The 24,222-nt window shown below is 42.3% G+C and overlaps 1 protein-coding gene across 1 annotated transcript in view; it reads left to right on the top strand.

Moving 5' to 3' along the window:
* The window catches only part of tanc2b (tetratricopeptide repeat, ankyrin repeat and coiled-coil containing 2b), a 175,401-nt gene that overhangs the window by 17,700 nt on the left and 133,479 nt on the right, over positions 1-24,222 (top strand). The window contains exon 2 of the mRNA XM_074663942.1: positions 1,204-1,319. The gene's annotated coding sequence lies outside the window, so the exon portion shown is untranslated. The remainder of the gene's footprint in view (positions 1-1,203; positions 1,320-24,222) is intronic.

Raw genomic sequence — 24,222 nt, 5'->3', positions numbered from 1 at the left:
TGCAATGTGGAGACTAGCAGCCAAATAAAAAACAAAACTCATTTTTTTCCCACATTGTTTTGAATCCGGGAAGAGAAGACAATGATGCTCAAGGAAACAAGTCACTGTATCCATGTGCAAAACATACTGGATACATCATGAGGAGGACTAGTCTGGTGGGTGTTCTATAAAGTAAATAAACCATGTTAGGAAAACCTCTTCACTTCAATTCAGCAAGTGGCCTCTGGAAGGGTGGTACAAGTCTTGAGTATCTTGACACCGCTGCCACGGGCTGAGCTCAAATTCTGCAGGAAAAGCGAGCAGGATGATGATAACTTATGGTACCAGAAAGGGCTACACATCTGCATTAAAACAGCACATTTCTGAATGTAAAGGAAGTCTTCACACAAGAGCATCTTGTGAATTTTATAATATTGGTTTATTGTAACCTGATGTGATTGTGAATCGATGGTTATTACAGAAATGAGACTTTTGCAGCCACCGTAGATATGTTGTGGCAGCCACTAGATGCAGCTGTCCGATGTTCAACCCCACTCACATCTTTTAATGTGAGAATACTACTCCAATTCCAGATTTGTCCATATTTTTAGCAAAGTTTGGGGACCTGAAATATTAGAAAAATTGTTAAAATAATTACTTTTGTTTTTAGATATAAAGAAAAACCTACCAAAACCAGTCTTTTTATAATCCTTGTTTTAGAGAAAAATCAAACTAATACTTTTTAAAGGAGTGATCAGATGTTTAAGATTTTACATCCTTCTCCTTAGTGTAGCATCTATCACGACTGCTCACACCTTTGACACAGAAATCTACCCCCCCTCCAGTGTTAACCCCCCCACCTAATGACATAATGACACATTTGGTCTGAGTGCTCAGTGGCTCTGCATCACGACTCTGAAAGCAGCACTTTGTGTCAGATCCACCCCCTGAAAAGAGTCACAACCGTCTACAGTCCCAGCCCGCCCTTTCATAACCAGCGTTTGTAGAGACCCCAAACGGCGTCGTTTGCATCACCAGCCACTGTTTGTGTCCTCGGTTGGAAAAAGATCATCAACAGAGTGAACAGTGACGGTCCACTGCAGGATCTCTCTACACCGCTGAACCCCGATGTCACACCGTGTCTGCTGTGTGTCAATACGAGGCTCTTTCGCTCCATCGCTCGCCTTGAGTTAATGTTTTTTCTCACTGTGGTTGTCTCTGTAGAGATCTGCTGGGTGTCCCCGCTGGAGAGGGATCTGGACTGTGGTTCAGCGCAGCGAAATGTAGCGCCTCGCTGCCCTCAAAGCCGGATTTGGAGACCTGCCTGCTGTCTACTCATGGTGAGTCATCTCTCAGGTTTTCGTGGCACTTCAGCTCGTGTTTATAGCGGGGACCTGTTTGCACTTCGTGTTACGTTGTGTGAAGTTTCACTCGCAGAACAATCGAAAGGATTCTGAGATCTGTGAAAACAAACTTGTGTTCATTCAGTAGTTTGTTTTCTTCACAGGTGAATGGAAACCTTCAGGGGCAGTTTTTTGTTGTAATGAAGCAAAATTACAGGATTTGGAACTAAAATTTATGAAATGGCCTTTTAAAAGTGTTCAAACTTTGTGGTTAAAACAAACATTTGCTGTTGGGTCCAGGGGCACATCAGCTTTGGTTACCTGAAAACTTGCAAGCAAACTCTTGCTGCCAAGAATACATGTGTCTGTATGATAAATGTATTGATGGTTGCAAAATGTGTCGGAGTGTTCTAGCAATTTGTGATGGTCTGATTCCTCTTCAATGCACCTGTCTGTTGCAGTAGACTCATGAAGTGTTGTGTAAGACCTGTCTGCAACACTGTCTGTTTGGACAGTCACTGGGATTTGACTTTTTTTTTCATATTTGTGTCTTTGGGTTTATTTCTGCAGTGTCCGTCCCTCTGACAACAGCTCTGACAGGAGCAGGGAAAGACAATGACTCACACATCACTTCACCGTGTGCTCTGCAGGTGTTGACACTAAAATAAACACTCAGTGAGACGCCACCATGAGCCGTCCACTTGTATGACAGGAGTGGTAAAGTGCGGTTGGTAAAAGGCAGCTGTATAATTAAACGTGTTTACGTTTCACCGTGTAAACGAGTGTTTATGCACAGTTTCTGTTGCTGTTTTGTTTTAATGGTTCAACAGTGGTGTAAAGTTTCAGTTTGCAAAATAACATACCTAGCATTCTTCTTCTTCTTCTTTGTTTTGATGCAGTAATCAAACAGTATTTGGTTGCTCTGTAGCCCCCTCCCTCTGGTGGGAGTGCTGCATTGCAACCAGGCCCTAGTAAAAATGGTGAGAAAAGTTGTTTAAAAGATACATTTAGGAGAATTTTTGACCTTTATTTGATAAGAAAGCTGAAGAAAAAATGGTGCAAATGGTTGAGGATGGGAGTTGAACCAGCATTGATCTTTGCACATTAGGTGCATTCTTAAACCTTCCAGGCCAGTGGCATCACAAAAGGAAGCATTTTATAGACAGAAGTATTAACTTTGTGATTTTTGTTGTCCTGCCTCTAAAGGCTGATTAATGCTTGATGCATCTGCACAGCTTTGTGCGGACAAATGACGTCATTTCGCACCAAGACCAGGAAATTTCTGCACCGTGTACACACAAAATTTTTTAACTTATTGGATAGAGATGTGTGGACAGGATGGCGGAAGTGGTCAAAGTGCAGAAATACAGGCATCTGGATGACTCTTCACAAAGAGATCACCGAGTGGTAAATAATTCATGGCGTGAAATGGCGGCCACTCTCGGCAGTTAAGAAGAATCGGTTAAAAGATCCTGGAAAAATCTCTGGGACAGACGTGTAAATATGTTGTAAACAAAACCAAATTTCTTCGATTCTCGTTTAGTGCTCTGGTAGACGTTTGTTTGTAATACACTGCCCCCTGCAGTTTGGGTATGGACACCAATGACGCCGCGCAGGGTGTTAAAAAGCATAAAAGCCTCATGCGTTCTTTTGCACAGATCTTGTGCGTCTCATTTCCACGCGTCAAATTTGGGAAGCATAACACTAACTTGACACACCAGATGGACAGTTTCATATATCCGCCACGGAAATGTTTCTTTAGTTCATCTGGGTAGCAGCTCTTCGAATTTGTTTTCAGAGGCAGGACCTTCAAAAGAATCAGCAGCTGGTGATTGGACGACTGTTGTGATTGACACACTCACCACGGACTAATCCACATCAAGCCACGGTATGACGTAGCTTATGTGCGCCGCTGCTGAGAAACAATAGACGAACAACTAAAGGAACACGAGAAACAGCTGTGATAGTGGTGCAAGACTACTTCTGCCGTTTTTGCAGAGTGAACTTAAGAATCAAAGGACTTCATGTCTGCTTGTCACTTCCGCTACCCCTGCAGCTCCCGCCTCTCTTCTCTGATTGGGCTGGACAGAATTTAGCCGAGTGAAATTGTTGGTCAATCGAGCCTGGCAAGATGGATCTGCAGGATTTCAGAAACTGGATTAGGCAGGTCCATCTGCTCTGCAAGGTTAGCATAACACAGCCTTAACAATGCAAAAAGCCAATCATAGTGCAGAATGTCAGGGTGGCCTGTCAGATCTAAAGGGGGGGCCAGGCCAGGCCACATTCTCTGGACACGCCCCTGGTTTAGCAACCATTAAGAATTTATCGTGTGCAAGTTGCATCTATTGGGAAAATATGTCGCGACCTTGATGGATTTATGGTAACTGACCTGACTGTAAGCAGAAACTGGAGAATATTCTCCCTTTAATCAAACTTCATCAACAGGAAAAACATTTTTACATTTTCGTCTCCTGCTTCTTTCTTCATGGTTTATTTTTACTATCAGCTCTGAGGTGCTGTTTTCTCCCACAGAAGCTGTCTGTCAGTAGAAGTCTTATTCTAAGAAGTGTCCCGAGTACTGATCGATGCGTCAGCTCGAGGCCATCTGTAATTACTTTGTGACTGGCCAGCCATGAAATTGTTGTTTAGCTCTAAAATAGATCCAAAGTCTTTTGATAAGAAGTTTTTTTCAGAGAGATGCTTTCTACTTCTGCCATAATCAGAATAAAAATGAAGGCAGCAGCACCTGGAGTGGGTGAAATAATTGGCTCGGTAAACAAATAAGGCAGGAATCTCTCTGAGACAACCATCGCTGACCTTTGCAGCCTCATTACCGGGGTGTAACATCGTCTCTTCTGCACATTATGTCTGTCGTCTGTTTTTTTTTATAACGTGTCTGATGAGGAACAACCTCTGTCAGCTGTTAAAGGGAGGGTTGGGCTGGCAGGCTGCAGAGAGGTACGCAGAGTGACACTTGCTGGCTCACATGTATGCAGCTGTGGCCTGCAAGATGTGGGCCGGCAAATGGAGTGGAAGAGTAGTCCCATTAAACCTCAGCTCTCCTCTGAGGAGGAAGCTAACAGCTCTGAACGCCGGCCTCTCACTCCCTGGGAGAAAGTGCTGACACAAATTTTTGTCTGACTGAAATGCCTTCTGACCGCGTGACACTGGCTCTTTTCTTCCTCCGAGATTCCACGGCTGTAAAGCTGTGGCCACACAAAAGAGACACAGTCTGCCAGCGCTGCTTAGTAGGTGGCATAAATTATAGTGATACCATAAAGTGGCTCAAAGGTCTGCGTTACTCACATTTTAGGGGGTAAGGAATGAATCCTTTTGTTTGAGCAGTTAATTGGGTTTATATGAAACGTGACGCCTCCATTTTTATCTCATGTGTAGGATACATCCTGGGAATAATCAGCTTCTGTCTTAAGCTTTATTTACAGCTTCATATATCAAAGATATGTTCTTGTACATGCATCTGGAGACCCTGTCAGTGGAAGTGTCCTCGACCAGAGACAGGCTGCCTTGTCCCTTTCGGCGTGCAGCCTGGCATCTGTCGCTGTGTGATTGACAGGGCATGGCTCCTGTTGTGGTCACTGATGCGCAAATGCAGAACCATGACAGTGTCTGCGGGCACATCAAGTTCTGCGTTGAAGTCCTCTGATTGTGCGTGTCATCAAATGTGATGTGCTGTTTACTACGGGGAGCTTTTGGTGCTGGTGTTTGTGTTTTTTTTTCATACATCTTCAAAAAGCAGAACTGTAGTCACTCCTTCCCTCCAAGCCTCGAGTCCCCACTACAGCAAAGCAGCTGCATTTAAAGGCTTCACTCTGTAGTTTCAGTCATTCTTTGACCAATCAAACACTCCGGGCTGTAAATCTGTGTGGAGTGCTGGAGGGGACAATGACGAGAATGATCAGTGTTGTCAAGTTGTTGAAGGTGATCTAAAGAAGACGGTTTCTCCCTCGTGGGGTGTGTGGGTGGTTTGCTTCAGCCCACAGCTACTGACGGGGGAGCTGTGTCAAATCTGACACGCTGAAACCCACAAACGCCAACACTGACAGCCAGTTGTGTCAAAAACCTATTTACAGGCAAGATAAATTCTGTTTGAAACGTGGGGGAAGCTGTCCTCCCAGCCTTGATCTCTATGCTTTAGTTTTTTAGTCATCGTTGTACAGAGGTATGTAGGCTAGTTTTTCTTTGGGCTCTGTTTGGGCTTGTGTTCACAAATCTGAAGATTTAGAGCAGATCAAACAAGAGTTTATTATTCAGTGGCTGGAATGTAGAAGGAACATAATGCGGGTAGGATGCACTTTGTTACTTTGTCTTAGATTGATGGATAAGGGCTGAGGAATGCTTGAGAACCTTTCTTGTTGCTCTGAATGTCAAAGGGGCGGTTCAGGCATGTGTCATCCGTGTAGCGGTATGCTTTGTCCTGATGTAGAACACTCAGACAGACCTTAGCTGGGTACATGAGACACATTCTCTCCTCCTCAGAGACCTGGGCTCTGTTCCTGGTACTTCTCCCTCTGGGTTAGTCATGCATGCCATCTAACAATGATGGGAATGAAGACAGAAGCTGGTAGGGGATTGTTTTGTCTTCGCATTTGTAACTACTGTTAAATGCCTCCAATATAGCCCAAAATACAATACTAGATATTTATGATTGGATCTAATCAGATAACAAAATCAATCTTCGTATCATCAGGGATTTCCATTATTTATCCATACTTGGCATCAGACAACAGTTTGTGATCTTTTATTTAAGCAGTTATTCAAAAATAAAGCAGAAAATGCTTCATCTGTTTGACAAACTGTGAATGTGACTACAATGAAAGCCAGACTACCAGGATTAAAGCCATGCTCTGGGCATGTTGCCATGTTGGGGAAACCTTCTTGATCAGGTGTGGTCACATTTAGCTCAACAATCCTTAAAATGAGTCATCGTGGCTACATCCAGTTCTTTAATTCAGTGAAGGTTGCATAGCTCAGGTTTCATGGAAGGAACCCAGGAAAGATGGTATTTGTGTAGTCTCAGGTGAGTTGAAGATGCGAGAACCAGAGGCAAGCCAACCAAATGATCGACCCACAAACCGATCAACAAATCTACTAACCAGTTAACTAACCATCCAGTCAGCTGACCAACCAACTAACTAATCAAACAGTTAACCAACTAATAAGCAACCACTGAGCTCACAATTGAATTTATCAACTGACCAGTCAAGTAATTTATCAACCAACCAATCAATCTACCAGCCAATCAAGTAGGCAAGCAAGCAACCAAATAACTCCCTAGTCAACCAACCATTCATTTTACCAGCCAACCAACCAATAAACTAGTAAACCCACCAACCAACCAACTAATCAAGCAGGCTAGCAACCAACCAGCCTGATGACTCACTGATCAAACAACCAATCAGTTGACTAACAAATCAACTGATCAACCAGTCACACTAATCACCCAACAAACCAACCATCTCACTCTCAGATCAACCAATTCACTGACCAGCCAACTATTCGACAAACCCACCAATCGATTCATCAGTAAACTAGTCAATCAGCCAACTGACTAGCCAACGAACTGTTTGTCCAACCAACCAACCAACCAACCAACCAACCAACCAACCAACCAACCAACCAACCATCTTACTCTCTAATCAACCAATTCACTGACCAGCCAACTATTCAGCTAATTAACTAATCAACCAGTCAACAAGTCAACCAACCAACTTGATAATCAACAAACCAATCAAACTAGCTAACTTTTCAACTGACGGATCAACTAATCAACCACCCAACCAATCAACAAAGCAAGCAACCAACAAACAAACTCGCTATTCAACCAACCAATCCAAAGACCAGACAACCAACAAATCAACCAGTCAACCAACCACCTAACCCACCAGTCATCTAATCATTAAACTAGCCAATCAACCAACCAGTTAGCAAACAAGTCAACCAATTGATCAACTTATCAACTGTTCATCTGATCATCAAACCAGTGCAGGGTTTCAATTCACTAAATTTTTTGTCCCGTTGAAAAATCATGTCTGATTTAAAATCTGTTTCTGTAAAACTTTTTGTTTTGTGCAGACTGTCGTCTTACAGAAACAAGTCGGTCTGATTATCCTGCTACTTATTAAAAAACTTCACTGACTTTGAAGCTGGACACTTTGGTCGTGTCTGGACTCAGTGACTTGGGATGGAAGGCAGCTGCGTTGGCTTTGAGGAGAGGATTTCTCTTTCATGGGGAAAATTGAAAGTTGTACATGAAAGGGCTTCAAGAGGCTCACTGTGCTCTCTGTTATATGAAGAAGTCTGCAGAGTTCGGCATCTATTCTCCTTCAGTCAAAGTGAAATGACAAAGTCTGTGATGGACAGAAGGCTGTTGTGTTAATGAAGAAAAAACGTTACCACGTCACTGAAATGTAACTTTAACTAAATGCTTTTGATTTAACTGATGGATTCACTCATTCATCTTAATGTTGCATCATTAAGCGTAATGGTGCCTGGGTTCCAGTGGTCTTTGTAATGGCCTACAAAAGTCCACAATGTACTTGCCAGGCTGGAACACAGGAAATGAAAGGCCTGGAAATCAGTTAGTGCTAATGTATGGTTTGAGAAATGTCATGGTGTGAACAGCGTGAGAGGCAGAGCTGCATTGTAGTCTATGATGAGCTGTAGCACAATGAAATTCACAATTATTTCCTGTTTCACTTCATGCATCACAACCGTTGTGGAGGAAGACGCAGGCTTGAAAAACTGTTGTGAATTAATTTTCGATCCCTCAGAATTATGCCCTACTTTCCAAGTACTTCTCTGAAACTCTGTCAAATATGTAAAGGTCGGCAGTTTTGGTCTTCAGTGTGAATCATTTTCAGTCAGTCTCTTGCTGAACTTCACTTTACATTTATGATAGAGCAATAAGACCATTAAGAGCAATTAAATGGACTTTCTTGAGTGGGATCCACACTCCAAAACGCCATAAAAACCTGCACTAAGTTTCAAACTATGAAAAGATTCATCTGTAGCCTCATTCTGCCAAATCAACCACTGTTTCTTCATCTCAATCACATTATTTAGCATAATTAACGTGCACACAGGGCTATAAATAAACTGCTAGCGCCGAGGTAAACAGAGACATCAAGCTATCATCTGTGCTTTTGAACAAATTCTTTAAAGTGATGCTCCTTTGGGACCGTGTTTGCACAGGTTTGTTCAAAATCAACTCCTCCCCTCTCATCTCCACCAGCCGTCATCGACAGCTGGGCTCAGCAAACAGCTGCCTCCCCTCCCCCAGAATCTAATACATTAAAAAACAAAGAGGTGCCAGGCGCCTGTTGTAGGAGACAAATTATTTTGCAAAGCCGTGGTAACTGAGTGGGTGGTCCGTGTTAGTCAGGTTGAAAACTTCAGCTCACCATTATTTCCTGATTGATTAATCTGGCATTTATTTACTGGAAGTTTTAAATGTTAGAAATAAATAATGGCATGTTAAATTCCCACAGCTGAGGTTGACATATTTAAGCATTTGTTTGATTATAGCCCAAAAATAATTGCAAAGTTTTAGGAAGCTCCTTAATAAGTCACTGGAGATGTAAAAAGTTCCTACAATACAATCAAACATTGAAAATAAAGGAAGAATGCGTCCAAACTCTTGCATCAGGAGCCAGGTATAAAGGTGTAGGAGGTACAGATTTTAGGGTTGAGAATTAGTCAACATAATCAATTACGTCGACTATAAAAATTTGTCAACACAGGAGTTAAAGCATCCTAGGGGTGTGTTGTTTTTGTTATTGGTAAAATCAAATACCAGTCAGTAAAAACTCATGTGCAGTTCACTACAGGGAACAGGGGGGGCAGTGTTGCTACTATCATTGAGATTATTCATAGAAACAGGGAAGAGGGAGTTCACATGAGTTATGGCGTAGAGTGGGGGATGCTTGAAAAAGCTGAACCCCAGCGTCCAAAGTGTGGGAGCATTTTATAATAAAAAAAATTGTGAAACATGTTATGTGTAAAATGTGTGAAGTCAAACCCTCCTTTCATGGCAGCACGACGGCAATGCAGGGACACATGAAACATTCATGCACATGCACAAGTGTGTGAGGTAAAACCAGGGTTCCTAAGAAGCATGCCAGATAAATAGGGGTGTGAGAAAAAATTGATAAGCGATAAATCATACTTTTTTTTGTTTGACAATATCAAAGCGTTTTTTTCAAATTCTAATTCTTCATTTCAGTCTTTGTTTATAAAGTGGATTAAAAAAGAGTTACCAGTTTCCACCAGCAGAGGGTGAAATGTTTCTCTCTGACTCACATGATGTGCATTTTATGGAAAAATATGGCTCCTGTCCGTAGACATTTTCATCATCATTTAACTTTTTCCCATAGTCTAGTGTTACAAAAAGCAAACAAAAAATTGTAAATATTGCAATTAAATTGAATCACCCCCCCAAAAAATCGTAATAGAATCAAAATATGAGAAAAAGCACATTGTCCCAGCCCTAAATAATCATTAATAACCATTTATCAAAGAAATCATCAATAGATTGGTCAATATAGAAAATTATCATTAGTCACAGCTGTAGTAAAAAGAAGTGTATTGTTATGAGCACAACAGAAAAAACAGATTGCAAGAGAACAGCAAAATAAACGATTATCAGAACTAATAGAATCTAAAGCTGGAAACACATAAAAACGAAATAGATAAATCCATGTGTGCAGAAAATTGTATAGGACAGAAAAGCTCTTGTGCAGCTCAGTCGTCACAAATGGATTTCCTCCCAGACATTAAGAGACACGCAGACCTCAGTAATAAGCACTTAACCACACCTTCTCACATCCATGACACACATGACTTCTGGAACCACCCACACACGCTGAAGATAAACGCGGTGGCTGCTGCCAATTATTTTGCCGACGGTGCCCTGTAGGGGTCCAAAGGTGGGTGTTCTCCTTTGGCTTTTAGACCTCTTTAAAGTTCAGTAATGAAACCAAAGCTGGATTCAGACACGACAGAACTCCATCTTTGATCAGCCGGTGAGATTGTGAAGCCACTTTGTGTTTTGACTCGTAGCAGACTGGTCATTGACCATGATTAGTATAAAATGCAAGAAGAATTTTGCCAGTATGTTCTCGTTATCTGACATTTATTCATAATTAGTAGTTTAAAAAGCTCCTGCTGCTCCGTGCGGTAGAAACAGATGGGGATGGAAATTTTATATCACTGTAGTTGACCTACAGTTTAAACTCTGCTGGCTGCAGCCTGGCCTAAAACCAGCAGCTTCCCTGCTCTACGTTATTAAATATGCATGCTTGGGGTTTACCCAAACTGGTGGCTTTTGGTTATTTTCTTTAATTCCATGCTTTCCCCTCAATCCCTCCCTGAGGCCCTGCAGTTTTTGCACTATTTACACTCTGTGAGGTTGGTGTGTGTAAGGCTGACACATTCCATCTCAAGAGGGCAATCGCACACGGCCCTTTTTCTTTTGCTGATGTTGGCAAGGCCCGGCTGAGCCTGCTAATGTGCACGCCATGAGGCCTGACGAAAAGGCGGAGTCATCCGACGGCCGTGACCTTCTGTGCAGGCAAAGGACTGGAGGTGATCCTGCATGTGTGCATCTTGCTAATATCTCAGCTGGAGCCCGTGTTGTCAACTTCATCATCCTCTGCCTGATTGGCAGGTTCACATGTACGCACACACATGCAGACACGTGTCCCGTTGAAGATGCAAAGTGACTGCTGACATTATCAGCGTGGAGAGGATGGAGGATTCTCTTTGTTGAGGTGAATTAGCGGGGACCAGACAGGATGAAGATGCCCTTTGTTGAACGTATAGCTCATTAATTTTCCTCAACAGTGCCTCGTCTGCCCAACACTCTCGATTAGTCACAATAACACGGGACAAATAATTGCGATGACATGAAAACAGTCAGAGTCGTTTAATGAAATGACTCATGATAAGTATCTTTCAATTAAAAGCCACGGAAACGCATTACTGCTGAAGTGAAAACAAAGAGTGTGATTGGCAACGTTTGCATCTTCAGACGATCACAGTGCTTCCTCTCCGCAAGTGAAGCTAATAGTGCTCCAAAATCCAGACTCGACAGTCAGTGAACAGTTTTTCTGACTTAAGTGTTGGCCTGGCTTGTTTTTAGGTTGGAATTCTGGGTAACGGATTCTTCTCTCTCTCAGTCTCATCTCTTCATGTTCAGAAACGTTATTTCTCAGCTGTATCAGACCTGTGCTCTGTGTCAGCCGCTCAGCACACCAGGTATCAGACTCTTTGTTTGAAAGGAAAAAATAGTGTCTGAACTTCCCTTTGGGAGAGCGTGGAGCACTTTGTTCCATCGCTACGTGATTGACACGTAGTGCAATGGCAACTGGAGTCTAAGAGACATTTATTGGTGGTCATCAAATCGCCATCAGAGGTCAGCAGCCAGCTAACACGCTAATTGGCTCGGTGTTAACCGCGGTCTCGTCTGCGCTTTCAATCAAATGTCAGTCCAGCCTGACAGCAATCTGGCAGAGGGCTGAACTGGAAGAACAAGCAATTTAAGACGTTTTTCTGTCGCGCCCACGCTCCCTTCTCTTCCTTTGTACCACCGACTCTGATCCAGATTCACAGTCACAAATAGAAACCCTGAAGGTATCACTGCCCTTGTGAGGCTCACTAATGTGTTGTTTTCTTTGTGGTGTTGTTTCACTGGCTGCAGAGTCTGAATGAAATAAAGAGAAGCCTGACATTGTGTCAGAGAACATGAATTTGAGGAAAACATCACATTAGGAATGACAAAGCCGGAGTTAATTCTCTTCTGTTGGAACAATCACTTGAGGAGCAGTGGTACACTTCATTCCTGGAGCCCGTCAGCACCTTTTTCTCTCCTGGTATTATATTAAGTAATCTGCAGCCTGGAGGCAAACACATCTCCTGTAGAAAGTCTCTGTGGACGAGATGAAAGGAAATTAGAGAGGTGCTGCGTATTCACGGTGGACAATGAAGTTCTTCACAGACTGTACGTGAACATAATGGGGGTGCACGTGTTGATACAGAAGTGGAACAATGCATAATTCAACAGGAAACGGATTAATCTTCTATCTCAGTTGCATGCCTATGCTTCAATGAAACCGTATTTATATCCAGGCCTTTGTAATTCACAGACTTATTTCCCCAGACGTGATGAAAACCAAGGCAGCCGTCAACAATCACTTTTGACGATCGGGCCTGTTTCCTCTGTCTTATTTATGAGCAGGTAGTCATAGCTGAGGGTGGAAACTCATTTGGTCAGCACCAAATGTCATTATCGCTCCCCCCAAAGACCCACCTATGTTACTCCATCTCTTTCCTCTGCTTGTTTGAGAGGACAAAAATACCCTATTGATCTGTTCTGTTCTTGTCCTGTGGTGTTGAAACCATACCCACCCTCCACGTCTGATGACTCCCTGGCTTTACCTCCGTGCGCTTGGTATGTGGACTCCTTGTGGGCTTTCTTGACGTCACCTGTGCTATCTGCAGATGTGGGAAAATAGAAATAACAACACACAACCTTTCTGAGAGGAAATGTGACCCTGATCGTCGTGTTTCTTCTACCTTTACCTGGCTGACATTCAGGAGGTTTCTATTTCTGATCCAGCACTCAAGGTGAATAGCTTTCATTGTATAGAGCGACTACACAGCTTTGTTACAGAAACCAGAAAAGTACTCAGAGAGCGCAGACCTCCACCAAGCATATTGTGATTGTCACCAACACTTTAGTCCTACTTTAATGTTATACTTCCTTTAAGCAGACTGTCTGATACAATTTGGTGTTAGTTTCGGGTTTAATTTGTTACCTGCCAGTGTTGAAAATTGTGATGACCCAGTTCATGTTTCATATTCAGGATCTTAGTATCCAGAATATTGCCAGGATCTGGATCGTACTTTTACATCTGTCAGAAATTATGGTGACCTTGTCTTGTATTGTTTTGCAAAGAAATCCGACCATTTATCATGGAGTTATATACACATATGGTGAAAACGGCCCTATCTCACGATGATAAAGAATCCTTTAAAAGAATCCTGGATCCAGGCGGTGATCCACATCACCTCCAAAATTTAATCACTTCTTTTTTATCCCATTTTGAACATTTCCTGAAAATTTCATCTAGACCCGCACGTTACTTTTTGAGTTATGTTGTTCACAGACAAACAAACTCTCTGGTGGAGGTAAATATGGAATTGGGGCATTGATACTGAAACAATCTAAAAAGTAAATGGACAGTATTGAATTGTTGTCCTTCTATGCTGCTGTTCTTGAAACAACTGCAGGCAGTTGCTGATTAGTGAGTCGCTCTGCAAAAACATCAGAAAAAATGTGACACTTTCAAGCTTCAAGCAGCAATGCATGCTAAAGGAGCTGAGCTTTGCTGGTTGAAACTGTGATTGCAGCCTGGCTAATCTACATGTCTAAATGAAGGTTGGATGGTATTCCATACAGCTGAACTGTTTTTGCTCAAGCACTCTTGGTTTGAGTTCTTTTCAGATGAAGACTTTTGTTCCTCTGCTATATCATGCAGGAAACCAACCCAGGATTGCCCCTGTGGCTTTTCTCCTCCTCTCAGAGCCATGCTAAGCCCATGAAGCACTCAGCTGCACTTGATACACAACAGCCCCAGGCAAGGAAGTCCAGCGCTCTATCAGGCTCTGCTGCTCAGAGATACAAAGTTACTACAAGCACTCAACAGGCCCCAGGCTCAGTGTCATGTGGTCAAGCATTTTAAGAAAATGAATTTAACTGGGACACTCGCTGACTTGAAATGAGAGTGAGTGGGAGCTTGTGCGAGTTGGTTGTTTAGTGCTTTCCTTGAAGTGGCCAAATCAACCCATTTGGGTATCATCTGAGGGCTGCTTATGTCGAGCAGACAGAAGTGACAGCGCAGAGGGAGGGAGAGGCAGCCACGATTATGTGTGAAACCAGCTTCAGGCTGGCACTGGATCTGTGTGGCAGCTGAGCCAGGACGAGATGTGTGGGGACGTTATGAGAACTTGTCACAGCCATTTTATGCTCAGATTTGGAGGGGCCTGTTAGAGGAAGGATTTGCACCTCTTTGACTTTCTGTCCCATCTCCCTCAACACTAAATCACGCTGTATGCACTTAAGATTATTAGACCACGGAGTGATGTTGGACAGGGTTCTGTATTTAAATTTAGAAATCACTGACTCTGTCCTCATTTTGGAGCCTTTAATTCTTATGTCCTGTGGTTATAATCAATTTGCAGTTTGATTAAACATCTCAGTTTAGAAGTAGATAAGCTAAATTAAAACACTGGTTTGATGACTAAGTACAAAAACAAGCTCCAGCTCTACTTTATGTAACCTCCAACTAATTTGCTGACATTTATCTTAGTTAATCATGGTACCAAGCAAATATTCAACTTATTTTACTCCAATCAGTTGAAAAAGTAGGACTCATAGTTGTATGACCATCAGATCTCAAGTGTTTGGGTAGATACTAGTCATTATTTTTTAGATTCGTTGGGAACAGGGCAGGAAACTAGTCCATGTGGTGCTGTCTGATAATTAAGGAGCAACTGATTCAGACAACTAATTAATCTGCCCATTAATTTTAAAAATATATAATTATTAAAATAACTTCTTTTTTGATCCCTAATGGCTTAAAACAACAAAGATGTGAATTACAGACAAAAAACTGTATTGTTTTGCAGTTCTTTCAGCTTTAGTATTTGTTTGTGTTTACAAGGGAGAGGAATTTTCAAGGACAAAAACATGCAAAAAAAAAAAAAGCATTTAACCAAAAAACTCAGAGCGATGCTTTGAGTTTTTTGGGGCCTTGAGCTTGCCATAGTTATGTTGAAGTCAGTGAGCCTGCACATAACTTCTTTTATCTTTGGAAGTATTTGCCTATAGGTATTTTGGCATTCAGGGTTTTCAGTATTGTTTAATGTTACATTGATGTATGCTAACCGCTAGCATATCAATGCACTTCTCAAATACGTTAGCATCAAGTTAGCCCTAGGTTTTCTGTATCAGCTTTGTTCAATGAGGAGATGTTTAACATGTTGAATGGATTGAACAGGAATCTCTTGTGTTTTGCCATAGACTGTATAAAACATTGACGAAGCATTCGCAACGTTACCCGTCTGTTCCTGAAACTGTGAAATGAAGCCAATCCGCGGACACAGCCACTTTCGCTATGACACTGGCTGTGAGTTTTTCTCCGAGCAGCTACAGGGCGCGCGGTGGTCATGTGACCTGAGCTATGCCTCTGATTGGAAAATCAAACGATCCTAATAACTTTTAAACTACAGAGATAGAAAAAAATTCACTCATCGTACAGTATGTGCCTATAGTGAAATTAGAGTTTAAGACCCAAGCCATTTTTGGAACCAGGCTGTAAATATGCTTTTTAATGCCGTAAAAGTCTGTTTTTTGTTTCTTTTTGGGGCTGGGTAGTGACTTTTAGCACTTCTGCAAAGGCTTCATTTTCACTTACTGCATGTTGCCCTTTGTGTTTTGCAGACAGAGAGTAGCTTAAGCTAGGTTAGCACAACTTAAGCAACGCAGTGTAAATGTAAAGCATGACCAAAGCAACAAAGCATGCATCACTTGTCATGACTCATGGAAGAGAGTTAAACTGAGACAGGAGTCATGTTGAGTCATTGCTAATTTCATGATAAAGTTACCTGTTGATTAGCTCCACTCAGACCACTCCTGTAATGTTGCCTGGCTGTAGCCAGACAGCGGTGGGGGCTAAGAGTTGAATGGAGTCAGAGCCCCATGTAGTGGACAGACAACTCAAGGCCTCTGCTGACTCCGACACAGATATAATCCATCAGTGATTATCTGAAGACGACATTTTTGCTCCACAAGCATCTGATTAACTGTAAGTGAAGGCAACACATAAAAGAAGTGGACTCAAAATAAGTCATGTATCGCCAAATGCTGGTTACGTTTGTTTGTCAGAGATCTCTCCTAGATGCTCGCCGTCAGACTAGAGTGGAAAAGTTTTTGAAACCAAGCAAATATATCATTATTTTGTTGTGCTGCTTTTTGATGTTCCTGAACATGACATGAGGGCTCCTCGTGCTCCCTTTTTCATGTCCCGCTTCCCTCTGTGCATGCACCTGAACCAAAACCTGTGTGAGCCTGTTTCCCTCGTGGCCAGGATGTTATCCCTGCTGATTTACCACTAATGCACGTTGTGAATTATCTGTTTCTTTGAACAAACACAAAACAGGGACACAGCTATAAATCATACACAGGATTCCTGCTGTGGAGACTTTCCCCTGAGTCACACATGTGCCCTGAAGATCAATGCTAGCTGTTAATCAGTGTCACATTAGGCTTAATTAGACTTACTGTGGGCCTCGCTGGGTAAAACACAGGAGAATAAGACTGTCATGGAGGGTGCTTTAGCATTTAAGCTAAATTTTAGCACCCTGTTTGCATTTCCTCTCATTGAAATATAAATTATTTACCCTGAGTTGTTAGAGTCAAATCTTTACTGCATCTTTTAAACACCGCTTACAGCGCAAAAGGAGATCCTTAAGCTAAAAGAATGAGATAATGTGATTCTTCAAACTCCGCCTTTTTATTCCTCAGGTTATAAGTTCAGTCTCTGCCTGATACGAGACACAGGCTGGTTTAAAACGTCTCAATTTCAATGCAAATGTCCTCTCCTGCCAATACTGATTACCTGCCGTTAGTGGCCGTCTGCAGAGCGACCTTCCCTCTTCATGTCATGACTCTATTTGCCCCTCTAAGCTGCCCGTCAAACATTGAACCAGTCTTCTTCCTGAGGCTTCGGTCTATTTGTGTGAACAGGCTCGGTACGCCTAAGGCATACAGAGTGGAGCCTCCGAGAGGATTTATGCAAAACAAAATATTCTGACTAGATGATGGGCATGTCGGTGTCATATGTCAGCGGCAGAGATGAAAGGCTATTATTTGGATTAGGTTTTAGATTTATCGTGTCATTTCATTCACAACTGCTCCATGCATGAATGCAGATGGTGCCGCAGCTCCCACAAATGGCCAGTAGGTGTAGCAGTGAGGCAGGATGAGGAAGGGGAGAGGAGGGATGGAGGGAAGCGGCAGTCAGTGGATTAATTGAAATGTCTCATTCAGCCATCCTTCTCTCTAGGCAAATGTAATATTAAACACAGGGTTGACCTTCTGCATCATCATCTAGCTTCAATTTAAGAATGAGGAGACACTTAAGAGGCCGTCAGATGAGAGGCAGGAAGCTGAGGGGGCTGGGAGAGAGAATCACTGCTGTTTATTCTGGAAGTTTCTAGAATTAAAACCTTGAATTTTATTATTCGGTCTTGTTTTTTGGTTACAGCCCATTTTATTGTTAGCTTTTACAACTTTACAAGAAACTGAGAGCATTAATAAAACAAATTCATCACATATTGAAACCAGAGTTGGCATTTCACGTCAGCAGAGGAAAATGTTGTTTCATTAATCACTGACCAAACGCTGACGTCTGCCGTCTGCCATTACAGAGATTACAAAGAAGACGTGAAACTGAACTTAAAGAACACTACCCGTACAGCTCTGTGAGAGTAAATAGTTTTTTTTGTGTGTTTGGATGATTTATTTCCCCCGTCTTCACTGGGCTACTTGAATTTTCCACACCAGCCTACATGGCTCGCCGTAATTCATCCCATTATTTGGTCCTGCCCAGACATCCTCTAAAACAAACAGGGGGGAAATAAAAAGCAATGAATTATGTCCCCCTCCATCTGGCTCTCTTGACTCTGATAAAGGTTGACACGCTATTTCAGCGGCTTCCTTTGAGGAGATTTGAATGAGGGGGTGAAAGAGGGCTGAGCTGGTTTAAACTGGGCACAGATTTGGCCATGAAAGTGTGTGCCAGTTGGCCTGAGTGAGAGGACTTCTGTTTCCCCACAGGGAGATGATACAACCAAAGCAGATAATAACTCACTTGGCTTTTTGTCGGCTGTGAGGAGAAACTTTGCTCTCAGCACTGTGGACTCTACCAGAAAGGAGGACGTACCTGCCTTGACTCATTGACGCCTGCTCTGTGAAAGCACTTGAAAAGGTCAGAAAGGCAGCGTTAGCCGTGCTAACAGCAAATATGGAAATATTATACCTGAACCTGTCACGTTAAGGTGCTCGTGTGAACCTGAAACCTGAGCCAAATGTTGTCTGTGCTCTTTAACGTTGAACCCTAAAGGCTTGAGGTGGCAGATGGCAGATGGTGCAGCGACATCAGGTCTGGATTTCAGCTCATATGTCAAAAGAGAGAAGAGGGGGAACCGGTTTTTCAGAATCTGGACGGTTTCTATCACAACAAAGGAACAGAGAAGGAGGAAATATTTCATGAGGTTTTAGGAATTAAAAAAAACCCACTATATTCCCCATGAGCACTGTCACTTACTGAGCTGCAGAAGACAATAAATGAGCACAAATCTTCTTTTTGATACAACCTTTCTTTGTCCAAGACGACTTTTCATGAAAATAAAGATTAGTTTGAAACAGTTGAAGTTGAAAACGATACATTAATTTCAAAGGTCCCATATTCTGCTCCTTTTCTGCAGTTTAATATGGATCATTGATGTCTTCATGAAATGGTAGTAACATGTTTTGGTCCTAAAAGCCAATAAATCAAGCACAGCAGCATTGTTTCCAGGCTCTCATAGCCCCTCTGTTCAGAACGCTCTGATTTAGTGGGCGTGGCCTTCATATGTAAATGAGTCACCGCTGATACCGCCCCGCTCTTCCACGTCACTGAGAGCGGCGCCACGAGCTCTGAGTGCACAATGTTTAGAAAGCGAAGCTCGTTTACAGTAACATTACAGGCTAAAACTACAGGCTAACTGCAGCTCAAGTTAGCATCCTGAAGCTAACTCAGAGACAGGGGGGACACTGAGGAAAAGCTCTTACACCTGCTCCACAGCACACAGCATTTAAAATACTCACATTTCCAGGGTCCCAGGTTTGTTGGTGGATGGTTGGTAATGCGCCTGGATTCAGGACTAGTCTATTTGCTAGCCCTCTGTTGTACCTTCCAAAGTTGGAAAAGTAGTCGGCAGTGAAGGGACTAGCACACACATGCACAGTTTTATTGAGTGTAGCTGGAACATTTCCTTGATAAATGAACTCTAGCCACTTAGACTGGTCTTCTTCCGAGATGGAAATCTTGTGCATGGAACTATGTGGCTGTTTACAGCCAAAAACAGAGCAGTGATGGCAGTGATGGGTGCTGGAACAGCAGCAGGGAGGGGTTTGGGGGTATCTGCTCCAATGGACCAATCAGGTCAGACTTGCTCCTGATTGGTCAAAAAAAGGGAATCGCTGAAGTCGGCAAGTCCCCCAAATCGAAACAGCTCATTTTAGGTCAGGATTTTACATTCATAAGCACTAAGCACAGGTTTTGTCATTAAATATCACATTTTGTGGGCTGGGAGGAAAGCCAAAGACCCACGAATTTCACTAAAAGACTTAATAAAGTGATTTTTGTATAATATGGGACATTTAAAAATAAAGCTAAATTCAAAATTCAACACCAGCCTGTCTTTTCTCCTGTTTTTTCAAGAGCTTTGACAACACAATCTTTTCACCGTGAGATCCTCCGTCTCCTCTGTGATGGATGATTTCCTCATATAGTACATCCAGATGCAGCTCTCTCCTCCGTTTCCTGCTAACCAACGAGCATGCTGGCATTAATCTAGATTAATAAATAATCTACTGAGGGGGCAGGAGGGAAACTTTGTTACCTGCAAACCTAAAGGGGTTTCTGCATCGCCCTGTGCAGCTCTCACCTCGCCAGCCCGAGCCTGACACTTCCTCTTATTGATATCAGTGTGATTTATGGATCCCTGCTCCCCTGGCCATCCTCAAACTAGAGATGGGCGAGTGATTTATCCCCCTCTGATGCTGCAGGGTGTCTACTGCTGGGAAAATAAGGGCCTCCAGCTTGAATCCTGTTTTCTTTTTTTGTGTGTGTGTGAGTTTATCTCTCAGCGCCGCTACAGCAGGGTTGAGTTTTAATGAACAGGTACATCTGCCACTCTTCACCCAGCACTGTCGACCTGAACCTCATAGTGCAGAAACAAGTGTTGAAAATTAAACGGATCCTGGATGACTCAGCTGTGTATTCTTCTCTGCTTCTGGTGCTACTCGATAAAGGTTTGACATTCACGTCTCGACGTCAGTCCTCCAGATTTTTACTATAATTACTCCAAGAAGTGGCGTCTCGTGGGACAGAGTCCATTCGTCACTCTCTGCTGAGGAAGCCTCAGTCTGTCCAGAGATTTTCACTCCTGTTACAGCAGAAATACTGAGCTTTATTTCTTTTCAAGTGCTTTCAATCATCCATTGCAGTGTGGTTTCATTTGCGTGGTGGTTTGGTAGTCAGGACATCCCTAAGAGGAGAAAGGTTTTCTTTAGATTTGTTGTTTTAGATGTGTTTTTGTGAGGTCACTCTATTCAATTTCTAAATTTTATCAGGCCTCCCTGCTGTGTCTCAGGTCAAGTTGTAAAACTCAATAAAATGATGAACTGAGGTCATAACCAGCCTCTTCTCTAAAGCTTTTAATCGTGGGGGAAACGTACATAAAGCCCAGTTTCCTCCTTCCTATTTTAAAGCCCTCTCTCCTTCTGCCTGGGTAACTTCTGTGTTCGAGGTAATCACATTAAGAGCACTCTCATGGGAAACGCGTGCCCTCTCTAATTCTATGATTGTGTCTGTGGGGTTTCCTCTTAGAGCAGTTTTAATTTGAAGGCTAGGGGTAACATGAGATAAATCCTATTGGACGCCCTACAACACTGGCCTTCGCCATCTCTGGCCCCATTAAAGGACACTTTATTGATTGTAAATAAGCTCTGTAATTAATGGATGGGCGCTGCTGAGACTCCAAAGGGGGGACGCCTGCACCTGCTGCCTGCTGGATTCCTTTTATGTTTCAAAATTAAGATGAGGCTTAGTGATTTAAAATTTAATTCAGTCTACAGGAGGCTTGAAGTATAAGGAGACCTAATCCTCTAATATTCTCAACATTATGCCGTGACGAAGCAATTCTCTAAGCAGGGCTTTAAGCTAAACCTACATATTTTAATGACTAAAGCTAGTTTAAATTTACTTTGAAAGCCTTTGACACAGGTCGAGCTCAAAAGACATATTCCTGAGAGTGTTAAATCAGCCTTTGTGAGGCATGTGCTGCTTACAAACGACCCAAGCTGTGTCTGTTTTCATTCTCTCATGCAAACAAACAAGTGTGCCTCCTCTGTGGTGACCGGAGCAGATGAAAGCGGCTGGTGAATGTGCCTTTAAGTGGTTTTTAACACGCTGGAGGAGCGTTCTGCCCGGGCTGTGGAAGAGCCTGAGATGGGCTGCATCCGCTTACGCACATTATCTGTGAGAGCATGCTGCTTCTTGGCTTCCCTTCACAAAGGCCGGTACACAGGGTCAGAGAGAGTGGGAATGAGAGATGTTAGCGTGTGTGTGTGCGCGCGCTTACACCCTCAGATGAAACATTGCTTTAGCTGTGCATACGGGTACATTTTTATGTGCGTGGCTGTCTCTCTATGGCGACCTGCGAGTCTGTATGTGTGTGTGTGCCTACTCAGTATCCTGTCCTCTAAGATTTCATACATTGATTGCCTCCTGTAGGAACAGACAGCTACATCTTGTCCTATTTTCTGCTTTGGCAGTTTGTAAACTGCTCCAGCTTTGCCTTGCTAGCTTAACACTTTACATATTACAGAAACAGATTCATCCAGCTCGACTGTACTCTCTGTTTCATCTCTTTTCCTCACAGCTTTGGTGTAGAAAGCTACAGTATGCACTCAGTGAGTCATGGCTTTTTAAGATTATGATTTAGTATTATAATCACAGAATGCCTTCTGGCCCGCACTCTAACCAGAGCAGACATAATAAGCTGCTCCCGGCTCATATTTTATGCCGAGGTGAGGTTGCGGTGAGTTGCTCGGATAGTTGCGGAGCTGCCCCGGTACAGCCTTGTCTGTATCTCTGGAGATGAGAGCATGAATGCGAATATATCTGACCCGCTGCAACCTAACACTCTCCTAACACTCGTCTACATCCTGTCATTGGAAGGCATATGATTCATACCAATGAAAAGGTTTCAGACGCAGGAAAGGACACAAAAACTCTCCGGTAAGAGAAATAGCTATTTTCTTTTGTGATAGAAACTAATGGATCCTCTCTGCTTATTTACCTTGAACTGGTACAGCTCACTGTAGACGTGAGGATCAGTTGTGGCACAAACATAAAACAGCTCTAAAAGTTGCTGCAATTAAGCTGTTTTTGACTATTATCTTATTAAAGTTGATTAGAGATAAAGATACATTTAAGTGTTGCAGTGAGGAAAAGCAAAAATGATGCAGCAAAGACGAGATGTAAGAGCCAAGCCTCTGCCTGGGTGAGGGTGCGTTTCAAGAGCCAATCACTGTGACCCTTACCTCTGCTAATTGGAGACCACATAAAAACAAACAAATCCATGATTGTTGAGTCTCTATAACACAGAGATGTTTGACGAAGAAGACACACAAGAAGGAAGTGTGTGTTTTATCTTGGATCATATTGTTTTGCATCAATCATGAATCATATCTATCATGGATCCTATCAATTAAGGATGGGTTAAAAGATTTGCTGAATCAATGCATCACAATATTTCCTCGCCCACTTCAATATCGATTCAACAAATCCTCTGAACCGATTCACCTCCTGGCAAGTGGGGGGTGCTGTGAGTATTATTCGCGTTGTATGGACAAGGGCCGCAAATACCAAACAACAACAAAATGGCAGCCAAAGCAGCAGTAGCAGCTGCTTAAAGCCAGCTCCTTCAGCTTTAAAGTCTGATGTTTGGGTTGTTTTCTTGCTCCAAAACGTGAGATGACATACCACATGTTCACATGGGCATGAAAATCTATGATCAAAGAATTTAACTCAATACTGAATTGGATCGGAACATCAAATCGAATCGAATAGATATCGAATCAAATCAATATTGAATTGAATCGAATTGAGTCAAATCGAATCGAATCGAATCGGATCGAATCGCAACCTGAAGAATCAAACTGGAATCAAATCGTGTGGTTCTTAGCAATACCCAGCCCTACTATCAATCATATGTCATATGTATTGTATCATTACACATTGTATCTGTTGTGTATCGTATCATATCAGTCCTGTTTTGTACTGTATCATTTATTTATATCATACTGTACCATACGATGCCATTCATTGAATGGGTGAAATTGGTGTTTTATCAATCCTGTGGTATCCTATGGCCTCATATGATCTTTGTGTGACCTTGTATGGAGTCATATTGGCCCATCAATCGTGTATCATGTTTTATAAATTTGTGCTGTATAGTTGCCTGGCATATCATACAGTACGTATGGTACTGTATCTTACCATATTGTATTGTATCCTACCCTATTGTTTTGCACAGCACTGTAGCATTCATTGCTCTTGTTGTTATGTGTCAATCATGTTTGGTATGGTATTGTATATTGTGTTTGTATACCCTTTCGTATCAATCATTTATGGTATCATCATTCCATTTACCTGTCATATCATTTTAATCTTGTGTCATATTAAATCATGCTGTATTGTACTGCTTCTATATGGCAGGGGTGTGCGACATAAGTGTAATGGCAGCTGAGCACTGTTATTAATTGATATTGTATCAATATATAAATACATAAATAATTAAATAAACAATTTTAACACTTTTTAATGGGGGTTAGCAGTTAAAATATTTAAATGTTGAATTTTTCTTACATAGTATTGACTGCTACTCATCGCTCGGCGATCATACTTCACTTTCAAATTTTATTATTGTCATTATCATATTGTTACTTACTGTATTCTCTCCACCTTTTCTAATGTGAGAGATCATT

The sequence above is a fragment of the Halichoeres trimaculatus genome, unplaced genomic scaffold, assembly GCF_033239565.1.
Source record: "Halichoeres trimaculatus isolate MK-OKI-2021-1 unplaced genomic scaffold, fHalTri1.1 fHalTri1_scaffold_23, whole genome shotgun sequence".
Classification (NCBI taxonomy): domain Eukaryota; kingdom Metazoa; phylum Chordata; class Actinopteri; order Labriformes; family Labridae; genus Halichoeres; species Halichoeres trimaculatus.
Note: the sequence above shows the minus strand (reverse complement) of the source record. Positions and strands in the feature narration are given on the sequence as shown.